Source organism: Pseudophryne corroboree, chromosome 12, assembly GCF_028390025.1.
Source record: "Pseudophryne corroboree isolate aPseCor3 chromosome 12, aPseCor3.hap2, whole genome shotgun sequence".
Lineage (NCBI taxonomy): Eukaryota > Metazoa > Chordata > Amphibia > Anura > Myobatrachidae > Pseudophryne > Pseudophryne corroboree.
The window spans coordinates 16,372,694-16,383,857 of NC_086455.1; the positions used below are offsets into that span (position 1 = coordinate 16,372,694).

Here is an 11,164-nt window from a genome sequence, read left to right on the forward strand (position 1 = left end):
TCCCTCATCGATGGCAAAAGTATTCACAATCGGCCATAAACAGTCAATGATATGGAATCATCGAAGATCGATGCCCATCCCTACACACAGAGGCCATAGAAATCTAAACTAATACTCTAGAGTCATTAATGGTAGATTAATTGGCTACGGACAGAAAACTATCCCTACACGTGGTAGAGAATATAGATTGTAAGCTCCAGGGACTGATGCAAATGGCCAAACATTCTCTGTAGAGTGCTGCAGAATATGAGTGCGCTATATAAAATAACTGGTAGTAAATAATCCTCCCAGACAAGCAAAATGGCTGCCAGTTGGCCATTTTGTTTGCTTTATATAGGAATTGATAATATATAACAAGTCTGGCACAATAAAAGAGAAACACTGGCCGCATATGGCAAATCTGCATGTGCTTAGGGCATAAGGTGAAAGGCTCTGAATAATGGAAGAGAATCTTCCAGCTACATGAATACCTGGGTTAAATTTAATTTACAAAAAAAAGAAGAGGCTTTTATATGTGCAGCAGAGATAGGTCGTAGTGAACCAGACCTTGGGAATGTATTTGTGTCTTGTGTCAGCCTGAAGGGATGTTTTATCCCTCATCTTTGTTGGGAAACCCACGGCCTGACACTCTCGCCCCTCAGCGGGCGTGAGAAGAAGGTGTGACCCAGCTGTTTAGAGTAATGAGCCCGGGCTCCTGAAATAAGACAAAAAAAAAAAGAAAAACACCACAAAAAATTAAATAATAAAATGAAAAACACCACGTAGGGTTTTGATAGCACTTTGTTGTCTACGACATTAGGCGGAGAGGAGGAGGGGGTGAAATTGTAGGATTAGTCATGGATATAATATGATGAGGAGGTCGGTCCCTAATCAGCTTTTAACACTGAAGTTTTACATCACAATAGGACAGAAGCAACCTTGTTTTGTGATTTGAGCCTGAATGGTGGTGCAATCAGAGCCAGGCTTGTTTTAGGCCCTTGTTCACACTCCCGCTGTGGGCAGAATCTGCTGCCGCAACACGACAGACCCTTAAACCACAAACATTTCTTCCCAGGCTTTCCTCCTCACCTGTCAGGCTCTCTGCTCTCATCCTTATTAGCCAGACAAGCCATAATTACCAGTCTCTTCTGTAGGAGGGCCCTGTCAGATTGTATTTCAGGCAGCTAGGCCTCGCTGGGCCTCTTTGGAGGGAATCTTGCCTGGGACTGTTTTCTGTAAACTGATATCTCTCACCTTCCTGGTGCTCGCGTCCCCAATACGGCCTTAATTGTCAGAAAACCAGAGCTGCACACGGCGATCTTACACCTATTATAATATTAATGATAAACATGTATTATAAAGGAAAAAATGGCAGATAAATAAAGTGTGGTCATTCTGCAGCTTTCCCATCACTCCCACTGAGCAACACTCCCAATGACGGCGTGCGCCATTTTGGATAATGTGCATCTTCTACAGGGCCTTGGCATTATACTCTTTATTATATAGCATTATTATACCTATAGCATGATCGTAATGTACGTACAACCTGCACGATGCAGTGGTACGATGGGATGATGTAACACGCCGGGCTGCATTTAACAGCATGACATCATTAACAATATCTTCTGACTGACCGGGCAACGCGGCCAACCAGAATATATCGTGCCAATATGGTTGTAGTGTGTACTTGAGCCTAATACTAATAATGATAATATTGCAGAAATATTAATTGCTGTTGCCTGGGATAAAACGAGGTTTCCCTCCCATACAGTAGCTTTCAATGCGGAGAGTGCTGCAGAGTCGTGTCGTTTCGTGGAACAAGGTACGTAAATAACTCCCTGATGATAGCAAGGCATGTCTGAAAAGCACAGCAAGAAGGCAGAATAAGATGAAGAAGACCACATTTAGGATGTACAGTCTAAGAGGCCCATTTATCAACCAATATTTGCGGCTATTTCCCCCGAAGACATCCGTGTTCGGGGGGGGTTAGACGCAAATATTAAGAATCCCTTGAATGTATGCAGGAGAGACCGCATCAGATATCTCCGATTACTGCTGCAATCGCTCATTCCCCCCGGCAGACGCATCCTTCATAGGTTTCTATGGGAGATGTGATGGTGCTAGATTTACCAAGATGTGTACAGGTTGGCAGCATTCCATATGGACCCAGTGTATAACACACATGCATCACATACACCTACCTCCACACGTGTTTATAACCATCTGCTTTGCTTGCAAACTATGGGGGTCATTCAGAGTTGATCGCACGCTTCCAATTTTCGCAGCGCTCCGATCAGGTCTCTACTGTGCATGCGTATGCACCGCAATGCGCACGTGCGTCATACGGGTACAATGCGGATCGTTGCTGAGCTATGGATTTAACAAATAATCCATACGCACAGCCGATCGCAAGAAGATTGACAGGAAGAAGGCGTTTATGGGTGTCAACTGACCGTTTTCTGGGAGTGGTAGGGAAAACGCAGGAGTGTCCGGGCGTTTGGAGGGTCGGTGTGTGACGTCAATTCCGGCACCAAAAAGACTGAAGTGATCGCAAGGGCTGAGTAAGTCCAGAGCTACTCTGAAACGGCACAAAATGTTTTTGCAGATCTCAGCTGCACAGGCGTTCGCACACTTGCAAAGCGAAAATACACTCCCCGGTGGGCGGCGACTATGCGTTTGCACGGCTGCTAAAAACAGATAGTGAGCGATCAACTCAAAATGACCCCCTATGTACCTTTGCATATAAGTATCAATACAACTGATAAAACCCTCAGTAATACAACAGAAACAAGCCTCCAATCATGTGCTAAAATGCACAGCTAAATGCATAAAGGGCAACAAAAGCCCCTATCAGTGTCATCAGGCCAATCACAGTCAGTCTGTCGTTAGTTGTGATGCGCATCCTCTTCATCATCAGCAGCGCAATTTCACGCAAGATACACACTGCCGCTCCCTCTGTGTTTGTCCAGGGATGCGTGTTACAAATGGATTTGTTTTTCCAGTTACCAAAATAACTTTCATTTTCTGTATGCTGCAATATGTCACATATTTAATTATATGTTCCATAACTTTAATAAGTGTTCATTCTCAAAGTCTCCCCTGGATATTCACGTAAATCTCGGATGTTTAATGTGCGCATGCACCGCATCCACACTGCGCACAAACAGACCTGGTCCTGCAACGCCGCTCACAGTGCCCCAAAAGCTGCAGCATGACTGTGGCTGCAACGGGAAGCGTTTCAGAAAACGGAGGAGCATCTGCCAAACATATATTATAAATATGAATGCAAAGTTGCAAACAAAGGGCCTAATTCAGACCTGATCGTAGCAACAAATTCATTAGAAGATGGGCACTGCAGAGAGAGTTAGATTTGGGTGGGATGTGTTCAAACTGAAATCTAAATTGTAGTGTCAAAATAAAGCAGCCAGTATTTACCCTGCACAGAAACAAAATAACCCACCCAAATCTAACTCTCTCTGCACGTTACATCTGCCCCCCCCCCCCTGCAGTGCACATGGTTTTGCCCAACTGCTAACAAATTTGCTGCTATGATCAACTCTGAATTACCCCCAAAACGCATTCATGTCATGAGCTGCTAGATTAAACTTTAAAGAATGGAGGGAGCGCCATCTAGAGGATGTTTTATCTAACTTCATGCGCTCGTGACAGAACCTGTCAACACACAAACCCCACAGTAACAGTTAGGGGGTAATGATTGTAATATTGCAATTATATCTATCCAAACAAATACTTTTTCATTAAGACTGAATTAATTTATCTTATAAATGTATTAGATAAACAATCTTACTTGCTATGGGGATTTTCATGGGTTAAAAAATGTGACGCTCCAAGCCCGTTTTACAGAATAGGCCCACCAGATTCCGTCTCCTGGAAAAACACATTAATATTACTTATTGTTGAATTGTAAGGAGAGAAAATACTATACATATTTAAAGAGAGACGGGTTAATGCAAAGTCATAGAAGACCCACTTTTAAAGAAACATAATCTCTGACAAGTTGGTTGGGGGGAGAGGAGAGTTTTCCATTTTGAAGAGATGTCTGATCATAAACAGGAATGGAAATTAGATGATCAGTTCAACCGACCGCAGGTCAATATCTGCCCATTTAAACTTGCTGCAAGCAACGCCATCCTGGACACTTTTGTCATTAAAGATTTGGACAATACTTGCCTACCTGACCCTCTCCATGAGGGAGAAAATGCTCTGTTCCTGGACTTTCCTGGTAATGTATGATTGCCATCACCTGTGGTGAAACACCTTTCTTATCAATTACCTAGCTCACCACAGGTGATGGCAATCATACATTACCAGGAAAGTCCAGGAACAGAGCATTTTCTCCCTCATGGAGAGGGTCAGGTAGGCAAGCATGATTTGATGTAGTATGACATAGGTTCTCAAACTCGGTCCTCAGGACCCCACACGGTGCATGTTTTGCAGGTCTCCTCACAGAATCACAAGTGAAATAATTAGCTGCACCTGTGGGCCTTTTAAAATGTGTCAGTGAGTAATTAATACACCTGTGCCCCTGCTGGGTTACCTGCAAAACATGCACTGTGTGGGGTCCTGAGGACCGAGTTTGAGAACCTCTGTAGTATGAGATAAAACGCAATATTTTCCTCTGCTTGCCCATCTTATTTTACTATGTTCAGGATGGTGCAGTTTCGGCTGGATCCATACAACCATCTTATAACAATGTCTACATTAAGTGATGTAATGAGAGACTCTAAAGGGTTGATTTACTAAGCCTTGGATGGAGATAAAGTACCAGCCAATCAGCTCCTAACGGACATTTTTTAAACCCAGCCTGTAACGTGACAGTTAGGAGCTGATTGGCTGGTTATTTATCTCTGTACACTTTATCTCCATCAAAAGCATAGTAAATAGACCCCTAAATCTCTAGGAAGCTGATAAACAAGTTATCCTAATAAGCTCCCCCTAGTGGTATAATGTGAGAACACCAGCGGGTATTGATATGTAGGACATACAGTAAGCACTGTGTCCCTCCTGGAGAGGATCATGTTGGGAGAAATGCTAACAGTCCAGGTTTTAAAGGTATCCATGCTTAAGTACAGGTGACTTAATTAGTACCTCAGTCAATTTGATTACACCATCTGTGCACAAGTATGGTTATCCTCAAATCATACCTTCTAACTTTAGTTGAATGTAACCCGGGACCTGCCGTGCCTGAGGCCTGCGAGATAGGGGGCGTGGTCTCAGGAGTAGTGGGCGGGGACTCAAATGGAGGGGTGGGGCCTAGCGCCGCAACCACTGTTTTCATAATATTGGGAGCGTGCCCAGCTTTCCCTGAGCAGCTGGGCAACTCACGAGTCCCCTCCCTGCACTGATAGATGCCACACACCCCAGCACCCGGGCCCGCCTGAAATCTTGGCCGCTCTGTCTCCAACTGTACATCCGCCCCTCAATGCTTACATGACCCCGCTCAGCAGCTTAGTGTTCCTGGAACTACCGATAAGTAAATAAATGATACAGACAGTTGGTTGCTATGGGTTATGGCACATTTTCCCCATGCACCAGTTTTTTTTTAGCGTATCTGTATGCCGATGACAGCGGCAGAAGCGCACCTTTCCCCTGGTCTATCAGTATCAAGGTTTTTGGGCGTTCAGCTGTAAAATGCAATTACCTGTTACACCGTCATCTACAGCAAGTGAACCATTACGGCCTCCCGATTCCACGGATCCAGTTTGTACTACAAGTGTTTTCTTCTTACTGAGGAGACAGTTCGTGTCATTTACACTGGAACCCTTTGAAGAGGAGATTGTAAAAGTTAAAATAGAATTTTCTACTACTCTGTACGTTATTTGTAACCTAAAGGGGTGTGGTTCATTGGTTCAATCAGCAATAGGTCGACAGCCAACAGGTCAATCCCATATGGTCGACACACAGTATGTTGACTCGGTCAAAAAATCGACAGGGTCAGTAGGTCAACATGAAAAAGGTAGACACCACACAGGGTCGACACAAGCAAAAAGTCAACATGGAAGTGGTCGACACAAAAAAGGTTGACACAAGTTTTTATGCCATTTTGTATGTTGTAAGCCAAACTAGTGGAATGTTTTCCCTTGTGGGCTTCGCTTGCCACGCTTCAGGCAAGGTTACTATTCCCAGTCGTAGTTGAAATGGATAGTAAACGATGAAAAAGAAAAAAACAACAACTTGTGTTGACCATTGTACCATTGTCACGTCGACCATTTCAACCTGTTGACTTTAAGCACTGTCGACTCTTTTCACCTGTCGACCATATAGGGTTCACCTACTGACTGTCGCGGCCTATCACCCGGAACCCAACTTCAAGTAGCTGGATTTAAGAAGTGCACCTCGTGATTCTGGCGAAGGAATAATCTAGGTTATTAGCGGACACTACAAGGGTGGTGCGGGGAGAGTGCTACGCCAGTAGCGTCCATGCACAACATAGCTCCACACATACCCACAGAGGCCTCACGCTTATGCACCTATGCAGATCTGTGTGACTCTGACACTTACCTGCAACTGGAGGTGGGATGGACACGCAAAGGGTGATATAGGGTGGAATTCAGATCTTTTAGATGCCGGCAGCCACTAGATGGCGCCCAATGGAGATATTCGAATGTAACTCCATTCGGGCACGATCAGCTGCCAGTGTGTACATTTCTGCTCGCACCCACCGGGGGTGGCGAGCTAAAATGTGTGAAAAGTGATCTGTTTGGGCGCCCAAACGGCACTCTTCCCGATCGCGCCCAGTAGTTTAATCGGGTTTAGCCACTTTACACAGCTAAACCCATACCTCCCAACTTTAGAAAGTTGGGAGGAGTGATATAGATGTGCGCCTTAGGGGGCATGGCCTTGTGAGTAGGGGTATGGCTTCATGGAGGGTGCTGCGATTGCAGGCTGTGCCCCCATTTTCGCAGCTGTGGGGGCATGCCTAGCTCAGTGAGCAGCTGGCATGCCCCCTGTCCCTCTCTTCCTGTGCACAGAATGTTTATTGAGAGGAGAGACTCCTTGGTCCACCGACACTGAAGGGAGTGTTGCTCCAAAACCTCTCAGACTGGCATCCATCGTCAGAAGGACCCAGTTGGAGATCCAGAAGGGACGACCCCTGCTCAACAGTTGGTCCTGAAGCCACCAGCTCAGTAACCATAAGCGGTTATACCTGCACAGGAGGTCCCGTAGGGGGCGATAGTCTAGTTACCAGCGTATTCAATAGCGTGGAAAAGGTATCCCAAGGTAGGTCATTTTGAACCCCCGTTGCTACAGTCCCACTTGGGGGTAAGGATCCCCCAGAACCTGAACCCTCAGCTGCTATGTTTTCCTCTAATGTGTATGCAGTGTCACCACCACGCAATGTGGGATCAGCCCCAGCACCATAGCCCTTTGTAGCTGACATATTCGAAATCTCAATGCAAGGCAACACAGTACAATATCAGCAGCACTATACCTGACAAGAACCCCCTGTGCAGTGTATCAGCACAAACAGGGAATTCAAGAGGTATATGGTGACTAAATATCACAGAGAAAAATACATACTGAGTATATCCTGTGAACTGCCTATATTAAATGATAAACCTGACACACTTAGCCCCCTCCGGTTATAGAATATAGGGATAGCAATCTGAGTGAGATACACGAAATGGAGGTCACACAGCAGCTATATGCACACACACATAGTCACATTGCACAATGCAGAAATTATGACATGCAATAAAACTGCACTGGACTAGCAATACAGAGTAGTACTATACACTCAATAGATATAACAATGCACAGTAAAGACTGGATGCATATCACAGGGTACTTGTACTATATAGCCCTGACTAAATGCACTCTTTCTTAACTAACACGGGGGGTAATTCCAAGTTGAACGCAGCAGGAAATTTTTTAGCAGTTGGGCAAAACCATGTGCACTGCAGGGGGGGCAGATATAACATGTGCAGAGAGAATTAGATTTGGGTGTGTTGTGTTCAATCTGCAATCTAAATTGCAGTGTAAAATATAGCAGCCAGTATTTACCCTGCACAGAAACAAAATAACCCACCCAAATCTAACTCTCTCTGCACGTTATATCTGCCTCCCCTGCAGTGCACATGGTTTTGCCCAACTGCTAAAAATCCTGCTGCGATCAACTCACAATTACCCCCTCTGTCAGCAGACATGTAGAATACTTAAGTGTCCTGTAAAAAGCACAGCGCTGACATGCAGGCGACTTTACAGGGGAGGATTTGCCCAAACAGTCCCAGGATCAGCTCTGCTTGTCCTAATGGCGCCCAAACGCTGACAGGGAGTGAGGGAGAGATATGCAGCTCCAGGGTGGGAACATTTACTCTAAATGGCGCCCTGGGGCTGGGGCTACAGATCAAAGCCTTATCCTCTGCTGGACTTCACCACCGGGTACCGTGGGCTTATATAAACGGTTTATGAGAGAAAACCGACCTGTGCCCGTGCCCTGGTGGTCTAGTGGGGTCCCTGTACTACCAGTGTCCTTGCCAGTGCGCGCGGCCCACCTCCCACGCGGAATCGTGATTTACAGCGGGTCACACCAGGGGGACCCACTTACCTCCTCACTGTAGTGCGGCCACGCGATCCAGGAGAACAGTGGTCGTGTGACTAACTGGAAGAAAACCGGAGCCTCCGCTGTAAGTACCCGGCAACCAGGGCGCGGGAGTATACAGCGCCGCTGGGGGAGGTGATGGAACTGCAGCAGGAGATGTCTGACTGACATCTAACAGTCAGTGTCTCTGCTGCAGACCCTGAAGTCTTCATTTTTCTTTAAAGCTTCTTCTCTGGGCTGCTGGAGCAGCGCCCTGTTGTATGCCTGCTTACTGCATGGCACCAACTACAAAACTGAGCTCCTGTGCACGGAGGCGGGGTTATAGAGGCGGCGGCGCTAGGCATTCTGGGAAGGTCAAAGCTTTGAGCCTGTTGGTGCCTCGGATCAAGATCCTAATCTACACCCCCAATGTCATTCCCTGTGGAGCCCAGTGTACCCCGCAGCAGAAAGATGGGCTTCCTTTGGTTACCAGGGTAAATCTTAGATCCCGTGGCAACGTTGATTAACAGTGTGTCCCCTATAGAGCATCTTGGTGTAGTCCAGTGGTGATTGGTGCACAGGATTGGCGCTGTTTTTGAAATCGGTTGGAGTATTTAAGGGGGCCCGTCAGGCATGAACCGTTTGATAATAGTGAATCTGGGCAGCTGAGATGTGCTGTTTTTGCTGCATATGTTGTGCATCCTGATGGCGATCCGGATTGGATCGAAACGTCGATGAATGAATTGATCACTTGAAACATCATGCTGTTAAGTATGAAGTAAATGTCTTTTTAACTGCAAAATTTTCTGGTGAGTGCCCCTCTATCCTGTTCTCTCTCTCTCTCTATATACATATACAGTACTGTATATCTCCCATCTAGTTTATTTGCTCCTCAATGGTTTTACAACAGTTCCTTTGTGACCTCCATGCCCCAAAGTGAGCGTTATTACAGGTTAGACGGAGGAGTATAGAAGATTGAGCTCCCCTATAATTTGCACTTACCATCTCTCTAGCATTTCCATTAGCAGGCTTCCTGTAGGTGAGGTCTCTGTGTGACTCCAGCTCCCGCTATACTCACTGAGGCATGAAAACACAGGAAATAAAAAGAGCAGCAAAGACGGAATATGTTTGAATGATCAAAGTAAAGACAGGGCAGCCATTTTGTAGTCTGATTCGACATTTTGTCTATCTACTCACTAAGGACCAGCAATATTTATGTGAGGCTCAATGCACAAAGTATCCCATGCCTTAACAATTTCACAGGTCGCTTATGACAGGACAGGCTACATTTTGATGAATGTTGGCACAGCCCACAAAATGGCTGCCCTAACGGGTCTGTTTATTAAAGAGAGGTAAGCCCTTTCTCTGGTGAAAAGAGCTGTCGACGCTTGTAGGCAGCAATGATGAGAAAATATTCTAATGCCGCAGGAGTCGCTTGAGGACTAAAGACACCCACTGCTGGCATCGGAGAGCCGAGTGCAGCACCTGAAGGCGCGGCATCAGATCCCCACCGTGGTTATCAGCCATCTAAGCGAGCCATAAGCTACTCAGAATGGCTGTCTCATCTCCATAGCCAAGGCCAGTAATAACCCTTTCAGAAATAAGCAAAAACCAGGAATATTGCCGGGGCGCGTCGAGACAACCCGGGTCCGGCTTATGTCTGTCTCAGGTTGACAGTCACAGGTCTGCGACCCCACAATTGACCAGGGTTATTCCCAGGACTTGCAACCTGGGTCAGTGCCCTGTCTTATGTGTGAACAGTGCAACCCAGGTTTTTATACCCAGGTAGCACCTGTTCCGGTGGGCTTTATCCCTACAATTGCTGTCAGAACCTCAACCAACCATCTCCGCCGGCACTACACTGCCCCAGGAACTTTATTTCCACAGCATCGTCCACTCTCCACTGCCCCGGCACCTCACCTCCCCAGCTCTGTCTCACCAACTGCTCTCCACTGCCACAGGAACCTTATCTCCCCAGCACCGGCTCCCCACCCACTCTCTGCTGCCCCAGGCACCTCTCCTTCCCAGCACCATCTCACTGATCACTCTCCGCTGCCACACGAACATCGACACCCCAGCTCTGACTCACCAACCACTCTCCGCTGCCCCAGGAACCTCCCACTCTCCTCTGCCCCGGACACCTCACCAGCTCCGACTCACTAACCACTCTCCTCTGCACCGACTCACTGCCTTCTCTCAGCTGCCCCGGGCACTTCGCCTCCCAAGCACCGACTCACTGCCTGCTCTCCACTGCCCCGGGCACCTCACCATCCACTGCCCTGGTCACCTCACCTCCCTAGCTCCGACTCACCAGCCACTCTCCGCTGCCCTGGGAACCTCATCTCCCCAGCACCGACTCACCGCCTGCTCTCAGCTGCCCCGGGCACCTTGCCTGCCCAGCACCGACTCATTGCCTGCTCTTCACTGCCCCGGGCACCTCACCACCTGCATTCCGCTGCCCTGGGCACCTTGCCTCCTTGCTGCATCTCTGCTGCCTGGGCATCTCGCCTCCCCAGCACTGACTCATTGCCTGCTCTCCACTGCCCTGGGCACCTCACCACCCGCTCTCCGCTGCCTGGGCACCTCACCTCCCCAGCACTGACTCACCGCCGCATCTCTGCTGCCCCGGGCACCTCGCCTTCC

General features: G+C 47.4%; 1 long non-coding RNA gene across 1 annotated transcript; it reads right to left on the reverse strand.

The window, feature by feature from the left end:
- Nucleotides 1–764: 764 nt before the first annotated feature.
- On the reverse strand, nt 765–5,758 carry LOC134981158 (uncharacterized). Its single transcript, XR_010190520.1, has 3 exons — nt 5,642–5,758; nt 3,788–3,867; nt 765–1,305 (listed from the first exon to the last, which is right to left on the reverse strand). It is a non-coding gene; the product is annotated as an uncharacterized LOC134981158 (long non-coding RNA).
- Nucleotides 5,759–11,164: the final 5,406 nt, after the last annotated feature.